Source organism: Pezoporus flaviventris, unplaced genomic scaffold (assembly GCF_033815535.1).
Source record: "Pezoporus flaviventris isolate CSIRO_AGI_PZ_B2104156 unplaced genomic scaffold, CSIRO_AGI_Pfla_v1 ptg000016l, whole genome shotgun sequence".
NCBI classification, from domain to species: domain Eukaryota; kingdom Metazoa; phylum Chordata; class Aves; order Psittaciformes; family Psittacidae; genus Pezoporus; species Pezoporus flaviventris.
Window position 1 is genome coordinate 5,138,993 of NW_026892564.1, and position 24,963 is coordinate 5,163,955.

The following is a 24,963-nucleotide window of genomic DNA, read 5'->3' on the forward strand; positions in this document are numbered from 1 at the left end:
CCAATCCCCCTGCCAGAGCAGGAACACCTAGATAATGTTACACAGGAATGTGTCCAGGCGGGTTTTGAATGTCTCCAGGGAAGGAGACTCCACAACCTCCCTGGGCAGCCTGTTCCAGTGTTCCGTCACCCTCACTGAGAAGAAGTTTCTTCTCAAGTTTAAGTGGAACCTCTTGTGTTCCAGTTTGTACCCATTACCCCTTGTCCTATCATTGTTTGCCACTGAGTAGAGCCTGGCACCGTCCTCGTGACACTCCCCCTTTATATATTTATAGACACTTATAAGGTCACCCCTCAGTCTCCTCTTCTCCAAACTATAGAGACCCAGCTCCCTCAGTCTTTCCTCATAAGGGAGATGTTCCACTCCCCTAATCATCTTCGTTGCCCTGCGCTGGACTCTCTCCAGCAGCTCCCTGTCCTTCTTGAACTGAGGGGCCCAGAACTGGACACAATACTCCAGATGCGGTCTCACCAGGGCAGAGTAGAGGGGAAGGAGGACCTCTCTCGACCTACTAACCACCGCCCTTCTAATACACCCCAGGATGCCATTGGCCTTCTTGGCCACAAGGGCACAGTGTTGGCTCATGGTCATCCTGTCGTCCACTAGGACCCCCAGGTCCCTCTCCCCTACACTGCTCTCTAACAGGTCGTTCCCCAACCTATACTGGAACCTGGGGTTGTTCCTGCCCAGATGCAGGACTCTACACTTTCCCTTGTTATATTTCATCAAGTTACTCCCTGCCCAACTCTCCAGCCTATCCAGGTCTCGCTGGATGGCAGCACAGCCTTCTGGCGTATCAGCCACTCCTCCCAGCTTAGTGTCATCAGCAATATATTATTAACTAGCCACAATATATTATTAACTGACAAAGAATCAGATTTAGTGGCTATACTTTGCATAAATAATTACAGGGTGAACACTTTACACTTTGCCTAGTCAGCAAGTATTTTAGAATCTCCATTGTCAAAATTAATTTATTTGTATAAGAATACTGAGATGCAAAAACACAAGTAAAAAGGAAAATAATGACAATGGCCAATAATCATTCTGCAAAGTTAGAAAAAAAACCTGGATGAGAATTTTTTTACCAGTCTTTAGAAAAGTTTTTCTTTCTTACCATCTGACTTTCCCACATATATAATGACAGTTGACTGTTCCTTGCAGAGTTCATATGTACAAATCCATAAAGACTGAAACTATAAAAGTATTTCAGCACTATGAATAATACACAGTTCCTCAGTTAAGCTTTTTTGGCATGGTCTTCAAAATAAGTATGATTACTTTTAAGTTATAAGAGCTATGTTATGTATTTTCATAACAAAGCTGGTCTTCCTTAAGTAAACACAGTTCTTCTCTGGGTACATACACAGTTAAAACCTAGTAGATATCCCCAGTTTCTTTCACTTTCAATTATGCTCTCCTCTGCCATATTCTTTAAGTTAATTGAACTTCATGTTATTTTTTCCTTTTAATTTTAAAGAAGTAAAAAAAAAAACTTCTTAGATATAGATGATAATAAGTATTTACCAATTAGTTCATTTTAAACTGTAATTTATACAAAAGTACTGTGCCAAATTGCACTGCTACACAGGGACTTAGAGAAATACAGATTTAAACGTAATTGGCAGTTATCTTGACATGCTTCTTTCTTCTAATATGCTATGCAGTAAATGCCACCAGTAAAGGGGATTGTTCTATTTTCTTGGGATTTTTTTTTTAACTAGATCTATGAGAAAGAGACTGTAGAACAAGCTTTATTTTCTTGTAAAGCCTTTCAACCTCAGAAACTCTGCGTGTCATTAATGATAGGAGAAATCTTCAAGAAAAGAATTGCCATCTGAAGCTAATGAACAAATCTATCCATTTAGGACACATTGCTTACAGCTTAGTTACCCTCTTGCTATTTTCATTCCACCCTGGGTTGTTTCAAACCCATTGCAAATAATCATCTCTCCAAATAAATTTTGCTTGTTTTGCCATTCTCACGCTAACCTTGTGACCTATGATAGCACTGCATGCATTTCCATATAACTTTAAAGTAGTTGGTATGTCAGGGTCTGAACTCCTAACACACGTGCCCAGGAAATACCATTCAAACATGTATGCACATGCATGCTTTATCTTCTCAAGCTTTGTCAATTTTTTCTGGTCTATCAATATGCACTTGTAGCCATATTATTTTGTAATGATATCAATTTCTAACTCACATTGATCCTACCTCCTGCTGCCCTTCATTACATCCTTGAAGATCAGCGTGCTCCTCTTAGAATATATGAATCATTCATTACTAACCCCATAAAAGCCCTGAAGTCCTAGAAGAGTCTTTCCTTTTACCTTTCTGTTCCCTCACTATTAATAGGTAACTCCCAGCTGCTATTTCATTTTTTCTTCTGTCATGAAAGCTGTAACTACATGATTAAAATGGTGTGCTTCTGTAAAAATACTAGCAACTGTTGTAATTAAGGTAAAATAGAATGGATCAACACTTTTTCTGGAAAACAATGTAGGCAATGTAAACCTCAATTTAAGGGTATCATATGTACATGACAGTTTCTACAGACCTTATTATAATTAATTATTTTTAGGTAGTTTCTTATAATCAGATTTCTGAGACTTATTTTGCTCTTTCACTTCTGAGAACCAAAACAAAAGGCAAATTAAGATTCTTTTTTCCCTTCTTTTCTTTTTTTTTTTTTTTTTTTAATTGAGTGGGTAGAATTTACCTCTTTTTATTAAAAAGTTCATTTTCTCTGGTTTGACTTGTGCTTAAAGAATGTTCACTATGATATTTCAACATTTGCCTTCCCTGCAGCTACAGAGAGGTTAAAAAGTTGAGGAGGACTTGGCATAACTAAGAAGAATATGGTCTAGCTAGATCTAAAATCAAGTTTTACAATGGAAAATTAATATGTTTCCTCTCAGCATCTGTATCTCAGTGCTGTTTGTCTGATAAACACACTGTATGAAATTACAGTTGTGGGAAAATAGGATATATATTTTAAGAGAATTCTTGAAGGAAATTAATGTTCTGATTTCTTTTTTCAAATCATGCACATTGTTTTCATTCTGAGTGAGAGAGAAGCAGCTGAAATTTGACTCAAGGAATTAAAATTAAAAAAAAAAACAACAAAACCACCAAACAATCCACCCTTAATTGTTTCAAATGATTTATTTAAAAAATGATGCAATTTTCATCTCTTTGCTAATAAACCTTATCTAATCAATAACATCTGTCCTCATGTTTATTCATCTTGGAGTAAACAGTCGTTCTGCTTAATCCATAGGGGATTGCAAGAAAAATGCTTCTCATTTTAAGGGATACTCAGAACTGGAACATGTTTCCTCTGCCAGTATCAGCACTCTTCAGTCCTGACCATCATGGTGTATTGCTGGGTTTGCAGTTGTCTGGGAGTGGGGCTTTTGAAGGCAGCTGAAAAAAATTATTTATCATGGAGAGTCAGTATGCCCAGAAAATATTATCCTTGTGCATATATAATCTTGATGAACATTCCTTTGAATATGAAGTATGGCCAGTTCTAAGTCCAAAACAGTGTTTCTCAGCAGAAAAGAAGGAACTACCACATGGAAATCCTTTCTTTTTAAGCTTTTGAAGCATAATCGTTGCCATGTTATCAGTGTCTCTAACTAGTGCTTCAAGGTGTTGACTAATACATACAGAAAGGGAATAAGTGAGAGGGGTTTGAAAGAGCTGCTTGAGAGAATGAAAGAACATAGGCCACATCAATGACCCATTGTAACACATCAGGCAAAATGTTCTGTAGTTAAATTATTTAGATTAGATTGCTGTTGTAATTAAAAGTAGTTATTATTCCTACCTGATTACTTTCTATAGAACTTTTCTTAATGAACAAGACAATTTCATTAAAATATCTTTACTGATCAAAAATTAAGAAGTGTTTTATCCATCTTTTATATTTCTTCTAAATGACTTCAAATTAACCTACAGGGGCATTTATAAGAGATATTTCAGTAAGCAGTGAAATGAAAATCTGACACAGTCTCATTTAAGCTGCAAAGACACAACTGAATTTAAAGAGTGCCACCAGTTTAAATTTGCTGGAGATCCAACCTCATGTAACTTTTAGATAGTAACTGGCATTTTGTTATTGATTATGTGTGCCTTATCACCTTGAGACAAAGCTCAATAACATCATTGGGAATTTTTTCCACTTGTCCACTAGATTTAGGACCAGGCCTTCCTTTGGCAGGACTTCTTTCTAACTTACTTTCGCAATACCCATTTATCATGTAGAAGTTTTTATTATTTTCTAGTCAGTAACTAATTGGGTAATGTAGTCTAAGAGTGATTTTGTGAAAAAAAAAAATTGCTTTAAGAAAAGATCAAATATTAATTACAGTTTAGATCTCTTTCATACCAGCAATGACATTTTCTACCAATTTCAGGAGGCTATCTTACACACAAGGATCACATGGCAAATGACAAAATGATTGGCAAAGAGACCTTGAGGCTAGAGGTTGACCAAAGGTCTTAAATGGCATCTTAGAGGTCTGAAATATGAAGTAAGTAAGCATATTCGCCAGCTTACAGACCAGAGACTAGAACTTACCTGCATTTTTCAGTGTATCCACAAAAGCCATTTTATTTGAAGTGATAAATTTACCTCATGTTTACAATTTTAGGCCAAAGGGATACATAAAAAGAAAAAAATAATCAGTCTTCTCAATAAGCATACTGACAAGCATTGTGATGTTTGTTTCGTTACTTGAGGGTTTTTGGGGGGCGGGGGGGAAGGTTTATTTCATTGATTTTTAAAAAACAAATCATGAATGTAAACTTTTGAAGTTCATAGAAATTGGACTGGTTTGATTAGTTTATGTCCATGGGAGTAATTTCCTTGGGGTCTTCTGTTGAACTATACATATCTAAAGAGTTGCACACAAATAAACTGCGGAAATTATAATGACAAAATTGCATGCATAATGATAATATGAAGTTTGTTTAAAGGCTTCAGTTAGACTTAGGTGATTCATAGTTTGTTCTTACCTTTTGCCACAGGAATAAATCACTGCCACACTGCAAATTTGATTGTGTATGGAGAGCATGTGGGAGGAAAACTGTAGCTAGAGCCTTGGGGTGCACCTTACTGAAACAAAACAGAAAAAAAAAAAAAAAGAGAGAGAAGCACAAAGAAAATATGAGATTTTTAAAAATTACAAAGACATACAGGTTGGGAAAGGGACACTTAGGTGGAAGAAACTACATTCTACATGGATTAGACAGCAAATTACTTGTTTGATGTAATATGCTTCTTATCAGGTTACTACTTTAGACATTCACTGAAACCAAGGAATGATGGCAAAGAAATTGTAATAAAAAATTCTTTAATTTAAATACAAATGAAGATAAACTGATTTAGAGAAACATAATTTTATTGAAAGAGAGACAAAGCTGGATTCAGCAATTGAGGACACAGAAAGCAAAAAATAGACATGAGGATTACGTTTTTTAAGTCAAAGAAAGATAACAAAGGTTACACAGGTTAATTTCAGAAGAGAAAAGATGAAATAGGATTCAAATTTTATTAATTCTATCCAAAGTAGATGAAATGGAATATATGTGTCATTAGTTTCAACTAGGAAACTCAGAACAGATATTATATATTTCATTTTATAACTTATAGCGGAAAAAAAAAAAGTTATTAATTATTAACAGCAGACAAGGTAAGGTTATATCATGAGATAGACTTTAAAATCTATTTGGGAATATATTTAGATTAAAGCAAGGTAAGGAGGAAGACATAAGTCTACATTTTATTTTAAAAGTGTAAGGGAAAAAGCCTGGTAAAAATGGAGTGGGGAAACACCTACGTAAAAAGTCAGCACAGCCAATGACAATACAGTAGTCTGTGCCCAGATTAGTTCAAGCTTTTTAGGAACAAAATGTGTGTCTCCATGGAATATCTAACAAAGGTAAGATACTGTTTCGCTGAAGAGCAGATAATTCATTAGCCCATTAATAAGTATGGGGCTGTATACAAATTTTTGTTCCAACAAAGAAAGAAATAAACGAACAAAAAAAAACCCCATTAATTAACTAATTACAAGAAGAACAAAACAGAAATAATATTAAAATAGTTTAATATTAAAATATTTACATTATTTCATAGAACAAAAAATTATGTTAAAAATTTGCAGCTGCAGTGAGATATTGTTCTAATAGGTAATAATACAAAAAAACCAACCAACCAACCAACCAACTTATTGATCTAGCTTTCAGAAATAATCAACATGAAAGAAATTCCTATGGCAATGGTCTAGCATAGGATGCAACTCGTATGTTGTCATGATGGTATTTCTCACAGATTTTTCTTCTCAGGATATTGAACTTCAGTTTTATGCAGAATTAATCAACAAACACTCTGCTCAACATGTCCCATTGTCTGCTTCAGTGAATAAAAATATATATTAATGTTTGTTTTACAAAAATGAGATACAGATATATTACAATCTCAGCCTCGTGGTTCAAAGTAAGCATATTATGAAAAAGTCCAACTTCAGAAAGCACACATACTCTCACAGTCCTACTGCCAAAAAGCATTAAATATGCTAGTTTTTTTTCTCCCTTGGTGTATCTTAGGCAATATTGAGACAATAAAACTTTCTATTGATTACCCTTCTTCCTGTGCTTCATGTATGAGTTCAAGATCTATATGCAATTTATGCTCACACTATCTAGAATTACAATGACTGGGATTATTTTAGTTTGCAGTGTAGTTTTCAAGTCTGTATCAAAAATGAGAAGGAGTAAAATACACATTCTTTGCAAAGGATTATTTTTAATTGTCTGTTAGTTAAGAGGCATATAGCATTACATAGAGTAACAGATCCAGACAGTATAAAAAAGTGTGCTGACATTCACCTGCTTCATTCCCTCTTCCAATTCACTAAATGTAGTGATTAATTCTATTGAGTTTACTAATAATATTACGTTTTTAATACATTTAAAAAACAATGCTGAAACTGTACTTTATTAGTTCAAGTACTTATAGGAACAGACCCATTGCTTGTTAAGAGCTGTTTTCCCTGTATTGTTTCCCCAACAGTGAAATAAAGATATTACTGAAGGATGACCCATGTTTAAGTTCCCTATTTTTAGAACATCAGACAAAATCTGGGGTCCTTAGATATAAGGTTAAGACTCACTTAGTTAAGGTTCATCACATATTTGCATTGTCTCATTCTGTGTTTGGAATGGATCATAAGTGGAAAATATGTACTGAAGTATATATTGTGGATGGAACAAGATTTCTGCTCAGTGTAAGGATGGACTAAAGGAAGTAAGTGCTTATTTTAGGAAGTAACATCTAAGAAACAAGGAATCATAGGTAACATTGAAAACATGATATTTCACTTTAGTAAACAGGATTTAAATCAACCGATGAGTCATCCAGTGCCATTTGAGATGGTAGCCTAGGATATCGGAGACATCTGCACAGGGATGGTAGATAAGTCTTAAGATCAGTGGAGACCTCTTCCGTCTGGGCCCGGGTCATATGGATCTAAAATAGCAAGCATCAAATATATCTGCCGATATTTAAACAAGTGAATATTGTTTAAATTTTTAAACAATATTTTACTGTTTAATAACAATATTTTGTTATTAAACTTTCCCACTGGTTTGAAGAATCACTAAAGTAATTTTTCACGTATTTGAACACAGGAACATTCTGCTAGCTGTGCTGCTTTCAGTAACCTGCCTGGCCTGCAGACCTTTGACAAGGAGGGTGCAGGTCTCCTGTAACTCCTGTGTCCACCTGTCACTTCTTAGAAAGGAGGCTTCAGCTACATTGACATGTTGATGTTTCAGATACCATTGGCCACCTCAAATAGCATTAAATGCCTATATTTAGACATCTGTATCTTTCCATAGGTATCTAGTTTAAAGTGAGCTGATCTTACTTTTAGGCTCCAGTGACTTTATTGATTAGCTCTGCCTCGATTATGAAATAAGATACCTAGCTCACATGCAGGCGCTTGAATTTGTGTGTTAATCTAAAGCTGAATCTCATATATAGCAAAGCATTACCATTTTTAATCACCCAGACAGGTTTAAACCAAGACAGATTTAATCTAGTAGACTAATTGAAAAATCCCCTCAATATTCAGTTGACTCTATCTTGTGCAGAATGGTTTGACCAGCTTTAATTACTGTAACTATTCTAAAACCTAAGATGTTATCATTTTAATAGACAGTGCTTAATAAAGTATTTGTTAGTTTTGTATGTTGTGTATAGTTTTCAATCTACATGACCCTGCATGTACTTTACTAAATATTTTTTCCAAAAATGCTAACCCTTTAAAAGTACAAACAAATTGTATCTCAGTGTTACAACATTCAAAATGTTACCTGTTCTGGCAGAGAATTTTGTCACAGAGTCATAGAACCATAGAATGGTTTGGCTTGGAAGGAAGCTTCAAATATCACCTAGTCAACCCCCTGCCACAGGGGCAGGGGCATCTTTCAATAGATCAAGTTGTTCAAAACCCCATCCAAGCTGACACTGAACTCCTCTAATGACAGGGCATCTGCAACTTCTCTGGGCAGTCTGTTCCAGTGTCTCACTACTCTCACAGCAAAGAATTTGCTGCTTACATGCAATACAAATCTACCGTCTTTCAGTTTAAAGTTATTGCTGCCTGTCCTATCATTGCTAAGGTCCTCTGGTATTAATTTAACAGTATTGTATACATATATTAATAATATTTTTTGCTATTATCTTTTAATTACTACTATCAGAAATTGCACTTTCAATTATGCCTAAATTTGTCTTACGACATACTATATGTATCATAGAATATCTATAATTTTATATAAATATAAATATAAATATAAATACAGACATAAGTAGCATTCATTGTCATTTCTAAATCCATCTGTTCAACTACTGTCAGAGATCTCTGATAGCAAGCTGTCCTTTCCAGCAAGCTGTCCTTTCTGACTTCTTGCTCTCAATGTCAGAATAAAGATGGTGTCTTCAAGACTAAGTTACTTAATAGGTTATCCTTCTCAAGGTCTTCATCTTACTTTGCTCAGTGCCCTGAGCACTCAATAAACACTGAAGATGACTATGTTGCCTAGTATCCTTTTCATTTTTTTAAATAGTTTCAGTGTGTACATTTTTAGTGATGTTATGGCTGTATTAAATACTGCTATACATATTTTGAAGTAACCTTTTTTGTGTATAAATAACAGAAATTTAACTATTTATCAATTCAAATTTAGATTAACGTTTAAGACATTAGAAATACAGAAATTAGTCAGCACAGAACAGTACTTCGGTCAGTCACCTTTGCCTTTATAGTGTGACATGGTTTTGTACGTTGTCATGCCAGCTGCAGAAACAACCTATTCATTTTACACTGCGTCAAAAATCTCCTGATAAAACATCAAACACTGACATATTTATTCTGAATAATTTCCTCTGACGAATTGCAGCTGAACTGCTGAAAAAGTCATCTTGTTAGGATGACATTCAGGAACAAGCTTAATCCCTGTGTGAGTAAAGAAGGGTTGTACAGCTGCATGGCCACAAATATGTCATGTGATGCACTTATCATGTGTGTCGCCAATTTGAGTTGATATTCAGTATTTTTAGTCTCTCCTGTAAATTTTCACCTGCCACAGCAGGGGAAAACTTGACTTAAAGAGAAGCATGCTTGTATGATGTGTAGTAGCGATCATGATAGGTGTTCCCAAAGACTAATATTTCAGACTTGGACTTATAAAAGTTGCTCTTTGCCTACTGATTTAAATGTTACTCCAGGATGGTCTTACAAGATTTTGAAATGAATATTTAGTGTTCAGAAATCTATTTTCGGGTAGTCCCACTCATTCTTTTACCCCTGTGATCCTTTACCTTATGCAAAGTTATAACAGAGCAGTCACGGCTTCCAGAAGTGCTTTTTATCATTCTGGTTTTGCCAAAGCTTATAAACAGAGATAGTGTTATAAAAATAAAATTTCATACTTTTAAAAATAGAAGTTAATATTTTTAAATTTAGGATATGTTCTGATTCCTGTGTGTGAAGTGATTATGAAATTTCTCTTATTCTTGTACTTACTGACTCACTTTTTAACTTCTAAACATTAAGTGGCTTATATAGAAGTCCATAATGAAGTCATTTATTAGTCAAAACACAAATGGATAACATATAAAGAATTTACAGAGCAATTATGGAACCTTAGTGCTAAAGTGAGGATTTGAAAAAGTATGAAAACACTATTTGGTCCCCTATTTTATGCAGAAAATTTGTGTGATTACATTCTTATAATTTATATCTTAGAATTATTTTCCTTGAGATCAAATAATGAAAATTCTTCAGAGTTTGTGCATGAATACCACCCAGCTCTGGAATCAGGACCTGTAAAATTACTGGAATCGGAATCAGAACCTGTAAAATCAGAACCTGCAAATGGGATCAGAACCTGTAAAATGATTGGAATCAGAACCTGTAAAATCAGAGTGGTGTCCCTCAGGCATCGGTGTTGGGACTGGCCTTGTTTAACATCTTTGTCGCTGACATGGACAGTGGGATTGAGTGCACCCTCAGCAAATTTGCCGATGACACCAAGCTGTGTGGTTCGATTGATAGGCTGGAGGGAAGGAATGCCATCCAGAGGGACCTTGACACGCTTGTGAGGTGGGCTGATGCCAACCTCATGAAGTTTAACCATGCCAGGTGCAAGGTCCTACACCTGGGTCAGAGCAATCCCAGGCACAGCTACAGGTTGGGCAAAGAAGAGATTCAGAGCAGCCCTGAGGAGAAAGACTTGGGAATGTTGGTCCATGAGAAAATGAACATGAGCCGGCAGTGTGCGCTTGCAGCCCAGAAAGCCAACTGTATCCTGGGCTGCATCAAAATGAGAGTGACCAGCAGGTCGAAGGAGGTGATCCTGCCCCTCTACTCTGCTCTTGTGAGACCTCACCTGGAGTATTGTGTGCAGTTCTGGTGTCCTCAACATAAAAAGGACATGGAGCTGTTGGAACAGTTCCAGAGGAGGGCCACGAGGATGATCAGGGGACTGGAGCACCTCCCGTATGAAGACAGGCTGAGGAAGTTGGGGCTTTTCAGCCTGGAGAAGAGAAGGCTGCGTGGAGACCTCATAGCAGCCTTCCAGTAGCTAAAACGGGCCTGGAGGGATGCTGGGGAGGGACTCTTCATTAGAGCCTGTAGTGACAGGACAAGGGGTAATGTGTTAAAATTTAAACAGGGGGAGTTTAGATTGGATGTAAGGAGGAAATTCTTTCCTGTTAGGGTGGTAAGCCACTGGAATGGGCTGCCCAGGGAGGTTGTGAATGCTCCATATCTGGCAGTGTTCAAGACCAGGTTGGACCACTCCTTGGGTGATATGGTTTAGTGTGAGGTGTCCCTGCCCATGGCAGGGGGGTTGGAACTAGATGATCTTAAGGTGCTTTCCAACCCTAACTATTCTATGATTCTATTCTATGATTCTAATATGTAAATGGAATCAGTACCTGTAGAGTGATTTGAATTGGAATCAGAACCTGTAAAATGATTGGAATCAGAACCTGTAAAATCAGAACCTGTAAATGGAATCAGAACCTGTAAAATGATTGTCTGAAGGTTCCGATTATAGAAAAATTGTAGCCATTTAAAGCCAAGATGCTTGTGAGCAGAGCTTTTTAGGTGACATACTGCAGTAGTGTGATCATCAAAGAAGTAGAAGATATTTCCATATTTCGGTGGTCTTAATCGTCTTTTTTTAATCTTTTAAAATTATGTCTGTGTCATGCTCAAATGAAGGTTAGTCAGCTGACACTGTTGCCGATTTGTAACAGTAGTTCAAACAGGCTGTTTTGAACAAACATGGTATTGCTCTTAACTGAGCATACAAGACAGGCACTCCACTTGCTCTCTGTGGTAGGTCTGATGCCCAATGAGTATACCCTTTCCTGTAAGATGATTCTGGTGCATACACAGCTAGCTCAGCAGTTCTTAGATATGTGCAACTTAGAGCTGAAGTCACTTGTGAAAAAGTGATTTAGCCTCCTAAACTATGTAGACTTTTTTTGAAAAGTTCATCTTTAATTTAAATTTTACCTGAAAATTCTTCAGTGTTGTAAAAAATTAATCTTTGTATGCATTTTTTATTGAGGATGTTGTAAATTCTCAGTCCAGGTGCCTGTACTGCAGTGTTCTAATTTGAGAAAAAAGGAAAAAAAAAAAAGTGTATTAAAATAGACTGTCACATGCAGACCAGAATCCAGCAGGCATCTTGTCCACTGTCAGGAAACCCTGAAATAGAACCCCCATACAGATACATGCAGAGAAAACTTGAAACCCTTTTATTCCAACATTTTTTTACAGTTCCGTTTATGGAATTGAAATGCAGCTTCATGATATTAAGGTATTTTGACAAAAGACCAGCAGTTCTGTTATGATAATTCAACAAGATTAGTGGCGTGCTGTTACCGTGTGGCTCTATGAACAAGTCACTGTGGGACTGCATATTTGTAGTGAGTTATCTGCTTTGAGATAACTGAGTTCAGGCTCATATCATGCTTCAGGCAGCTTTTCCTATCTTCACCAATGTCTAAACCACCTCCAATTACGTCTATACTCCTATCATATCTTTTTTCTTTAGACCCTTTTTACCTGCTTCCTTCTGCTGCACATCTCAACTTAGCCAAGGCTGATGTGACCTAGTTTACCAACCATGGTCTTGTTCTTTGTAATTTCATATCCCAAAACTGTGCTTTTCATTATGTAAAATGTGAGAGCATGTATGTGACCCTACACCATGAATCACTGCCTTGCTGACTTGTTAACAAGTTACTGCCCATTAGCTGATCCATGATAACAGTTCACATATGAACTCCTGTCCCACAGTACTTAAGAAACGATTTATCTCTTTTTTCATGATAAGTTAAGACACATCAATCTCTTTTGCATTTACTACAGTCCACAAGCTCCGTACACTGATTTAGAATTATATGTGTGAAGGGTCTTGGTCGGTGGTAAACTTGAGGTAACTCAGAGACACCACTCTTTGAAGGATCAAAGATTCCACTTCAGAAGCGGCACCAAAGACTGCACACATACCATTACGCTAGGCAAAATATTTCCCTTAAAATGGCCATCCCATGGGCAAACTATTTCCATGTTGAATGATATATTGTTTTATTAAAGCTACATTTCAATTTACTAGGTTTAATTGACAAAGAAAATGCTTTCATATATTATATACCTTTGTCCTGCATCTGAGATTAAGATTCTTGTTAATCATCATTTGAATGATCCCCTTGAAAACAGCTAGAGTCAGGTTTCTTTGTATTTTAGTAATTTTAGAAGACACAAACTGTTATTCATTGTGTGGGGCTGATTCTGACATATAATCATATCAGTACTTTTTTACATTAGAAATAATGTTATCTATTAGCTATTAATAACATAGAATCAGAATCATAGAATAGTTAGGGTTAAAACGACCTTAAGATGATCTAGTTCCAGCTTTCCTGCCATGGGCAGGGACACCTCGCACTAAACCTTGTCACCCAAGGCTCTGTCCAACCTGGCCTTGAACACTGCCAGGGATGGAGCATTCACAGCTTCCCTGGGCAACCCATTCCAGTGCCTCACCACAGTCACAGTAAAGAACTTCTTCCTTATACCTAACCTAAACTTACCCTGTTTGAGTTTGAACCCTTTACCCCTTGTCCTACCACTACAGTTCCTAATGAAGAGTTCCTTCCCATCATCCTTGTAGGCCGCCTTCAGATACTGGAAGGCTTCTTTGAGGTCTCCATGCAGCCTTCTCTTCTCCAGGCTGAACAGCCCCAACTTTCTCAGCCTGTCTTCATAAGGGTGGTGTTCCAGTCCCCTGATCATGGCACTCCTGTGGACTCCCAGCAGCTCCATTCTTGATGAATTTGGGTGTTGAAAAGAATTTAAGATATCGTTATCTGTAGAGGAAACCTATTAAACTAAGCTTAACTTTAGGCATATGAACATTTCCTTTACCATCAATACAATGTTTATACTCTTTAAATTGAATCTCTTAAAGGCTATGTTGTGTTTGATGACCCAGAAATTGAAGCATTGGAGATACATGAATCTGAATGGAGATTTCTTTCAAATCTCTAAATATAAAGTTTGGAGATAAAAATTCTTTGCATGGTCTCCCAACACTTCAGCAAAAACTTTGACAAATTTTACCTTGACATTGTGGGTAATTAATATTTAGCTATTGGGGTTGTTTGTTTTTGTTGTTTTTTTTTAATTCCTCATGAGATAAAAAAGCAAATATTTTATAAATAAAAATTGCCATGTTATGATTTTCATGTTGAATATTTCAAGAAGCAGCGATCATGCAGAGCTGCCATCTTGTGGATAAAAACATCCTAAGAGCAGGTGGCTCATGTTGCCAGAATGCAGAAGAAAAAAGTGTTTATAATAGTTATCAGCTCTACCTGAGCTGGCATTCAGTTTGTGCACAGGATTATGAGAGCTCTAATTTTGAGCTTGCACATTCAATCTCTAAAACGTTTTATAACCTGACTGAGTTCTCCAAAAATCTTTAGACCTAGCCTTTCCAATATTAATTATGTATAGGTTAAGCAACACTGAAGAACCGCTTGTGTATTTCAATTAGTGTCTGGTGCAGAGGCATGTTTTGTAATATAAATGATTGGTTTAACCATTAAATTGATGTGACAGAAACAATTGTCAAGTAATTAAATGAAGTAATGTTTTCAACTCATGGGAAATATATACTACTAAACCTGAGTTTCACTTTGCTTGAGAACTAAAGTATCCATTCTTGTTAGATTCTTCAGAATTATTCATATACCAATAATATGTTCTAGAAAGAAATTATATAGTTAGTTACTAAAAATCATTTGTCACTTCTCTTTCATTCTCTTGCTGTTTCCTTCTTTCTTTTTCCATGTCATTTATATTTGAGACTATGATGTCAAATAATATCACCTGCAACAAGACCTTCATTGTCTGTGCCAAGTGTGAGACTTAACAAGCTAGTCTCTTCAGATAAAAAAATCATGGCACGATGATAGGAGTATATGAATTGCATGTTACTGGATGTCACACGCAGTCGTGCACACCTTCCTTTTGAGCTCTTGTATATGCTTATTTAAATAATTTTTCATTTAGAGAAATGACTTTACAACTTTTTTGTTGAATTGACTTGTTACTACTGCATATAAAAATTATGATTTCAATCCTATCTTTTTTTTTTTCATTTCTGATATAAATAATTTCCAACTGGTTATAACCTATGTGTGAGAGCATCTGAAAGTGTGAAAAATGCTGTGTGACTTGATTAGGATCATGGAACTGCTCTGTTACCTACAATATTACCTTTGTTCAGCCTGAATCTCCAAAGTCACTCATGTTTTTACAAACACTGGTAATAGATAATTTTTTGGTTTTAAAACAAGGAGCATGTACAAATTGATAATTTATCACTAATATTTATAAGTAATTCAATTTCAAAACACTGATTTATCATGCACAACTGCAGAAAAAAATACTTTTTGAAAAGAAAATGTCAAAATTTACAGGACATTTACTAAGAAATATTCTCCACTAAAATTCCAAATCAGAATTTGTACAACCCATTCCAAGTAAATTTTCTACTAATGTAAGTTACTGCTTAGTTCAAAAAGCATACGCTCTGTATTATCACCACAGATAACATAATTTACGAACACTGAAGACTAAGAATGCAGCCCTCTACCATTAGTGACTGTCTAGCAGGTAATTGTGAGCGATTTGCTCTGTAAAAGTATAATGTGTAGTCTGTGTAAGAATAATAGATGTATAGAACTTTTTTCCTCATGGTAAGATTAACTAGATATGGTTATTTTTCAGGCCAAGTCAGCCCATGTAATCAAATCTTGACAATGATGTGATCTGTTTGGTCTAGACTTCTTATAGCACTAAATATTCAGTAGAATATAACTTGTACATATGTTGTGGCTTAAGCATATCTTATCAATAATTCTTTTACTCATGACTCGTATCTTCTTAGCAATTACTATGTCTTACCTTTATCATTAATCATATAAAAGCAAAGCTAGCATTCCCATTGTCCGAATTCTTATTTTCTGATCTGTAATTCAGTTTTGTTATTTTCATGGCAATGAATCTTTTGTTATATATGTTTCTGTCTGAACACTCATGTTTTCTGAGAGGAAATAAATGAACAGTGGTTTTCATTTTAGCCTAAAGTATGTTTTGACTAATAGATTAGCCTCCAAATCCCCACACAGAACTGATATTTATTAAGTCCCCAATATTTAATCTCCGGAGTCTCTATAAGTCAGTGATAAGAACTACAAGGAAATGGCAGAGCTGTTTATCAAGTTTATTCTAGAAATCTTATGTTTCATGTCTTTTATATTAAGCTAAACCATGTTTGATTCTATTTTGTTTTTCCTGTTTGGTTGGCTTGGTGTGGTTGGTGCTTTGGTTTTGGTTTTTTCCCCAGAGAACAAATTGATTAAGACAATTTTTATTTTGTTTTTCCTAATGAGGGATAGCAGACCATAAATAGACTAGTGTGGCATATAGTTTACTGTAAATACTGAATCAGGTTCCTATCCATTGAAGAAAAGATCAGTTTCCAGGAAAAGAAAAATTAAAATAGTTGATATAGAACAAAAGATACAACATGTGCTGCAGAAGGTTTTTTACATTTTTCCATAGAGCAAAAGGAATTTTTGTCACTTACAGGGGTGAGATGCAAATATTCATTTACAAAAAAAAAAAAACCACAATACTTTAAGCACTGATTTGAACTCATTTAAAAGTTCACATGATTTATTATATTGCCTGTAATATAGCAAAATACTTAACACTACTATATTTAGCACATAATACATTTGGCAGTGTGTTTCATGCCTCATTTACTACAGAATGTCTGGGCTGCTACTTAGCATTCAAAGAATAAGTGTGTATGTGCATTTGTGCATCTCTTTTTCTATTAGTTTTAAATACTAAAGAAGGCACAGGAATCAACCTGGATTGTGACAGTGCGATGTTCTTGAATTTACACCCTCTTTCCAGTGTGTACCTTTATTAATCTCATGACTTAGGAGGAGGCAATGCAAAATCATTTGAGAAGTGAATTCTCCAGGTGCTGCATGCATTAACCTTTCCTTTAATACTTCTTCTGTACAATATTTTGATGATTACTGTCATTTAGTAAACAGATTATGAAAATGAAATTACCTGAGGGTCTTTTTTAACAATGTAAGCAAATTAGTTTTTTAGAATTTTTTTAGTTTCAACATTCAATGGTTTCAGCAACAAGCTGCACCCGCCTCTTTTGGTCCCCAGAGCAGGAGCTTCTTCTACAGCCTCATTTTCAGAAAGGAAAAGAAAAAAAAAGAAAAAAAAAAGGAAAAAAAAAAAAAGGGAAAAGAGTGGGTGGGGAGAAAATAACAAAAAAAAATAGGGGAAATTAAAAAAAAGGGTTAAAAATAAGAAGATCCTATCTGTGTGTGTGTATATAACGATTGCAGAGACACATTTCAATCCGTGGCTGGCAGTTTAGGGTTAAGGTATGATTCCAGGTGATGGAAACCAATGAGAGTAGCCCGGTTGCTGTGCCTGACATCATCCTGCCCGGGAGCACCCAGTCCGGCCGGGGCAGCACCCAGCCGCTGCACCAGCGCCGCCGGGATGTGATGGATATTTACAGCTCTTCCTTGAAAGCAAATTATCTCGCTTTTGTGTGAGGCCCAGGGATCGTTCAGGCTGCCTGCTGGCACATAGCACTGCTGGATCGAGCTGAAGCAATTGTTTTCCCTGTGTCTGGTAAGAGTCTGGTCTGGTTTACCTTCCCTTTCAGAATAAAGGTGATGCACCTAACCTAAGAGGAAAATTGCTTTCATAGTTTAGAGGCTTATATAGATATAATATGTAAAAAAGTAGGTTGTACAGCCAAAAAGGAGATCCTTTAGAAAGGGAATATTTTAAATAAAAAACAAGTCTATGTCTGGCAAACTCTACAATACAGAAATAAATAGCCTGCATGTTTATGCTGCTCTTCAGGCGAACTTAAGAGTTTTTAGGCTGACAAGACCATTGCACAGAACAATAATTTAATACCTGTATCTTTCCTTTCTTTTCCTTTAACACCTGTATTTTTCTATTGAACTCTAGCTTTTGTTGACGAGCAAAGAAATGGGGATATTCAAGAAGAGGGATTTTAATGTGGTACCAACTTTAAAAAATATTCTGGGATACTTTTGTAGATTTAAATAAAAAAAACATGAAGATTAATACCAAGATGTTCAAGTTTCTAGTTTTGGAATTAGTTATAGCTGTTTTGTTCTGCTAATTTCTGTATTTCAAACCAATAAGGAACTGAGTCAAAGATTAAAATTGTTCTAATGTACAATATGCTGATAAAGAACTACCTAACAAAGGAGGTTTGGTTTGTTTGTATGGTTTTTTCTCTATGTTCTGTAACACTTATTAGAAAATGTATCATTATGTAGCTATGATTGTGGACAGAGGCTGGAGAACTGTGTATATCTTTTACATTGTTAACAGCATTGTGATTTACATAGAGGGAGGAGGGAAAGGGGAAGGATTCTGTCTGTCTAACTTTCTAATTTTGCAAGAGAAAAAGTACATTTAAAGCTTCTGAACTAATGTGGATTTAAGAGATTAGAAGTGACACTGACATTGACAAATCAGATGCAATAAAGGATTTAATTGACTGAAGGAGTTCAGGGGCTACTGTATGAAGAATCCAATAACCAATTTAACTAGTCAAGTAGTGCACCTAATAGGAAATAATCTATAGCATGCTCCAGTTAATTTAAAAGCTTTTTGACTTTTGTTTTATAGTTATTTTAATTCACTAAATAAATAAGCTACTTAAGAACTCTATGCATTTATTTCTGTAATCCATAATTATGCAATACAAAGTTTTAAATAATGACATATGCAGTGAGTATTACAAGTGTTTGTAAAACTGAGTTATATTGTCATTCAATCTATCTATGATTAAGTCTGCTCTAATCACTATCAGAAGAATAACAGGTTTTTTTCAGCTCAAATACCACTTAAGACAGTAGGGTTTCTTAGCTGTATTATACTTTTGTACTTTTTACTAGTCCAGTCCTATCTATGCAGCTCCTCATATTTACCATTCACTTCTGGATTTGTAATGTTCTCAAGCAATCCCAAGCTTCTATTAAATGCCATACCTGTGATATAGGTGGGTTTGTTAAAGAGGAACATTCATTATAGTTTTCTACATTTTTGCTAGCAAAAGGCAGATATTCCAGTTCAAAGATGAAATGACCATGGCCTATAAGTGAGAGGAGTATTTGATGTTTTACTTTAGCCTTCTTGCTTAGATCATTAACAAACTTAACTAAAACTTGTATTGTGCCAGCATTGTGGTTATGTCTTTAACTTATTTTTTTTTTTTTTATTAAAAAGTGAAAGTGTTTTAACCACTTCCTCAATTTTACATATCTACATACTGCATAGGTCTTTGTAATTTATCAGTGTTTCATTATTAGGCTTCATGTCAGATCTCACAATAATTCTGTTCCTAAAATTTACATATGAAAAAATTATCTGTTATTTCTGCTGAAATATAGGATGATGGATATAACATAAACTTAATGCTGATTTGCTACATTCTCATGATGTTCTGATCCAAAACATTAAAAGACTGGTTTCGATATATGAATCCTTCAAAGTACCAATGTACACTGATTTATTAGATAGTAATCATGGACCTATGCAAGCCAAGGAAACTTAATTATATGAAAATCCAACAGATAACAATCAACTTTCATAGAAAATGAGGCTTTCTAGTTTAGTTTAGCTTTTAAAGAAACAAATCTCCTCTAGAAGGCAATTTTATGAGAAAAATTTGGGGTGCATATTTTTACTTACTTTCAATCAGAAACTAAGATTAGATTAGATTAAAAAAATAGAGAAAATCATATTTCTTTATGGTAAAAAACAGTGTTGCAACATTTGTTTTTCTTTAAAATAATAAAGATAACTATGAAAATGATAGCATGGGGACTGCATAACAGATAGACCATTGATGTAGGGAAGTCTTTCTTATCCTGTGCTTGAAGGACAGATTCAGTCCACAGAGCATACTCTGTGAAGTCAATGCCCCACTACATTAAAGAAAGAATTAACCTTAGGTTTCTTGATTGTGAGAACAGGTCTTTTTATTTGTCTGATTTTCTATGAATGAGTTAACTCACCTATTTTCACAATTACAGCAGGTAACAAGCCTTACAATGAAGATTTGAGTCATTCCTCCTACACAAAATACACACTTCTCTTGTCAGATAAGTTTGAGCAAAATGGCAAAAAGGATTTCTTTTTTTGATAAAAATTCAGTGTATTTAATATTTCATAAAGAAAATAAAAGTGTCAAACAAGCATAAATATGATAATAACATTGATTGCTGAAAAAGTATCCCTATCACCAGTAGTAAAAACATGAACTAAAAGTAATTCGTCTTCCTCTCTAACTGGCAAAGGGAAATTATCCTTAGAAAATACAAATCAAAGTAGGATTGCAATAGCACATTTTCTTCTATAACCAGTTTACAGTAAGCACATGAGACAGAGGAGATCCTTCATGCTCCAAGTTTTCGTCCAAGAGTCAGGTCTTTGGTTTATCTAGGGTACGTCACAAGGAGGCTCCTTCAGGAACATCCAGATCATAAAAAACCACAAAACATTGTGCTGCAACCTTCCTCCTTCTCCATTGGTGAGGTTCTCTGTGTATAATGGTGCCAGAGAGTCTACTCTGTTCCCTTAACTTTTCTTTCATTATATTCCATTACCCAAGCCAGAAAAAAATAAAATAAAATACTGTTTTCATGCATATAGATGTGAGATTTTTTTTTTTTTCCATTTCTCTGTTTGTAAATTGAAAGAGAACAGAGATTATAGAAAGTATTTTCAGTACAAGAGATGGGAGATGTGGATCTGTATCTGTCCCTCTAAGTCATTGTTTTCCTTTAGAAAGAAATGCATATGTACAGATATGGAAAGCACACCATGGACATCCTGCAATAAGACACCTAATTGGACGACAAAAGGATGATCTAATGTAGATCAGACATCTGTCATATGGTACAGACACATACAACTTTTTTGTTTTCTGTTTTGTTTTGCTTTGCTTTGTTTTGAATCTTAAAGTCTAATGAATGCTCTGATATACAACTTACAACTCAGAGTTCAAGGTAGTTTTGCAGTCTCAGTTTAGATCTCTCGCCTATATACAGCATGGTGCTTTTTGTTTCCATAATTGTGTATTTCCACATAGGAGTGTGACACTGTGAGTGTACAGAGTCACTCCTACATGGTTTAGTGAGAGTAATATTAATTTCAGTCAGGAAGGGTCCTCTTAGAATCTGTGGAGAGAAAGAAGCATCACCAAAAAAGGATTTATGTCATTGTTAAGATAATTATTTCAGATAGATGAACTAGAATCACTCTTTCAGGAGTCAAATTCTCTGTAAAGACAACCTGCCTGAATACTTTCAATTAGGGTTATCTAACTTCCACGCTTTTAAATATGGTCTAATTAAGATCTTTAAGATTTCTGAGTAGCAGTGAATCCCATCAGAAACATAATAAATAAACAACTAAATAATTGTACCCATTATTTACTGCATGTTTGAGTCACAGTTATTTATTTCTTCAATACATGGACACTGGATTTCATCTCTATAGCAGCAGGTGTGTTGACCAAAGCACTTGGCCCAAGACTTTGAGGTTGCATAAGTATTTGCTGGCAATCAGGAAAGATAAAGATTTTGGGGAATATAGATCCATGGCTGGCAATAAAAGGGAGCATGCTCCATCTTTTATATTCATTCAAATATTGTCACCCATGCTCAAAGCTCTTCTTATTCCTGTCACTGACCATTTGTTTACCTGCTCCTAGAATCATTGAAAACTCTAGCTATTGCTCATATATACTGCATATTTTCAAAGTATTACAACTTGGCTAAATTTTATTGGATTTTCCCCTCTAAAAGACAGAGATAGCACACACATTGTTTCTCCTGCCAGTCCCTGCACTAGCATTAGGGACTCTTCGGATATCAAAGTATTGAGCATGGTCAAAAAAATGTCACTTGTCTAGTCTCATTCTTTGACAATGGCAGCAGTTGTCAGTATCTATAATTTAAGGACAAATGGTCAGTGTCCATAGTGGTAAAAAGGAATTTTTAAACACAGACATGCTTCCAGTTGTCAGTCAATCGTTTTGTATCAGCCTCTATGCAGAAGCTCTTAAGCAATCCTCTGAATATTATGATAGAGTACTCTGCTCCTGTGCATAAAACAGCCTAGAGATTTTAACCCAGCAAATCCAACGGGACTGTGTGTTTGGCTAAAATAGTTTGTTGCAGTTTAAAAGCACAGACACACAAAATAGTAAGAACTTATCAAAGAAAGTTTGCTATTCCTTATAAAAACAGGCAGGAAGCTGGAAATTACTAAATATAATGTATTGATATTTTTCTTATTATCTATAGGAACCAATCTCTCAATAAACTTTGGATTTTAGGACCTCAACTTCCTTAGTGTTACCTAATAGAAAGTGAATTATTATAACGGGTAAACAGAAGGCAGAATTGTACTTTTAACAGAGAAATAAGGCAATGTGAAAATATTTCTCTCCCCCGGCTTTATTCCCTGACTTTAACAATTTAACACTTAAAATATTGTGGTCAGATTTTCAGAGTAAGTAAACTTACTATTTCCTGAATGAAACATAATCTATTACAATCTATCATAAAATAATATTACATTATCTCTGTCAAATGGGAAGTGTGGCTTTCATAATTGCCAAGCTGTACTTATCCACATCTGATGGTCCCCACTGGTTTTTAACAATTGTCCTGTCACCAGACCAGTGAGCTGTAGAAAACAGTGTGGAGACGTCACGTTCCTTAATGATTGCAGCTAATGCTGCTGCCCCTCTGAATCAGCATGAAGTATAGACTCTTTTATGACTGAATCTGCAATCTGGGATTTGATCATGCTATTTATAGTATTGTTAATGGTCTATAGCACTGACAAGGGGTGCATTGAAGCCAATCTCTCAGTTGCCCTTATTTTCACTTGTAAAGGGAGACATCTGGATCCTACATATCAATAACCAGACAGAAAACACCACAAAGAGACAAAGAGGTCGTGACTTTAACCAGTGAAAGATTTTAATAGATTTAATTTGTTTTGTGAATTTATTTTTTTTTAATGTTTGTGGATATTTTATCAAAATTCTTTCTGAGAAAAGGGGGCAACTTATTTTGATCTGGTTTCTAGAGAGTTGATTACAGTCACAAGGCAAAATAAAAGGAGGCTTAATGACATCTCAAGAAAGCAAAGCTGAACTAAATAGGAATCAGCTGTACAGGGGGGTTAAACAGTGACATTGAAGTTACCATGTAGTTCTATATTAACAAAATCCAATTTTCAATTTTTATCAAAATATTTTAGAATCACTGCTTCACTTCCCAGAAGGAATTCTTTACTTCCAAATCCTTATTTTGATTCCAAACTCAAGTCCTAAAATGTGTAGTATTTAGCTTGCTTTGGTTTTGCATATAAAAAGCATTTTGGAATAGTTTTTCTGAAGTTGATAACATTAGAATACTCAGATTTCTCCTTCTCTGAAAGAATATCTGAATTTTACCATGCCAAATATCCTCAAAATTATGAAGAAGCCTATTTAATGCTACTGTCCTTGTGATTGCTGCTGGAAGCAATGTGTAAAGAGCAGTAGGAATTTTAGCATCTTGCTTCATTATTTCATTTTAAATTCCCATAGAACCATGGGGAGTAAAAAAACAATAGCAAGAGCTGGGGATATTAATGATCCCTGGAAACAATGCTGGATTTTCTATGTATTTATGCCCCTTAATTAATTAACTTTTTAAGTGATTTTTACTAAGATTTCTTGTTATCTCTCCATATCCTTGTAAAGTTAAACCTTCTTCTCCCTGAAGGACTAACAAATACTGGCTTGTGCCAACTAGTTAGAATCATGTACTATCACTAGCATACCAGGAGAGTTGTTTTTCCTTACTAACTCTTTTGTCAGCTTCCTCCAACACAAAGTATAGGGAGTAAGAAATGGGTTACTCTGTACTGCTTTAATTGGCTCTACATAATTGTTCCCAAGATGTTTAGCTTTGGTGTCTACTACTACATTTAAAAGTTATTATGTGGGGATGAAGAGTAAGCCTCTTTTCTCCAGAAAACAGTGGTTTTGTGTTTAAATGTATGGACACTAGAACTGTATCACTAGAGCACTTGAGATGATTCATCAGCTGAGGATATAACTGGAGAATGGATATGTCCTCTTCTGTGGGGTGCTGGGAAGCAGATGGAAATTTGTAGTTATTAGAACAGTATTACAGCATGAACTACAAAGGCAATAAATTTCATGGACACTACAATAAGGACACAGTCTGTAAAATAAGTCCAGAAACACACTAAACATTTCATTTGCAATTATAGCTCTAGTATATCTTATGAAATTTTGCAGTTAGCTTTTCCTATGTATTAATTTAGCTTACATGAATACGATTTAGTAAGACATTGAAGTAGCCTTTCTATCAAATATTTTTCTATGGGTTCTCAGAATTAACAGTAACTCATTGAAATCTTTTCAGAGCATGTAAATCTTCTGAAGGCTGTAGATAGCTAAAAAGGTTAATTTCTTTTTTTTAACCAAAATTTTCTAAAAGGTAAAAGTTTCATTCATAGCTGAGTAATTGTTTCTTCCTGGTGTCTGACAAAGACCTCTAGGTTGCTTCTAAATTAGAAGTAGACAAGAGAATAAGCAGACCCAAATCCTCAGTGGGCTTCTTTCCTCATTAATTTCTTTCCTGTGACAGAGAGAAGAGGTATAAGTTTCTT

General features: G+C 35.3%; 1 protein-coding gene across 6 annotated transcripts in view; it reads left to right on the forward strand.

The window, feature by feature from the left end:
- The window catches only part of MGAT4C (MGAT4 family member C), a 393,664-nt gene that overhangs the window by 221,266 nt on the left and 147,435 nt on the right, over positions 1 to 24,963 (forward strand). The window contains exon 1 of one of the 6 annotated variants that reach the window (XM_061454648.1): positions 17,568 to 17,844. The exons of the other annotated variants lie outside the window; for them this stretch is intronic. The gene's annotated coding sequence lies outside the window, so the exon portion shown is untranslated. Of the gene's footprint in view, positions 1 to 17,567; positions 17,845 to 24,963 lie in introns of those variants that run through there. 6 annotated transcript variants of the gene reach the window in all.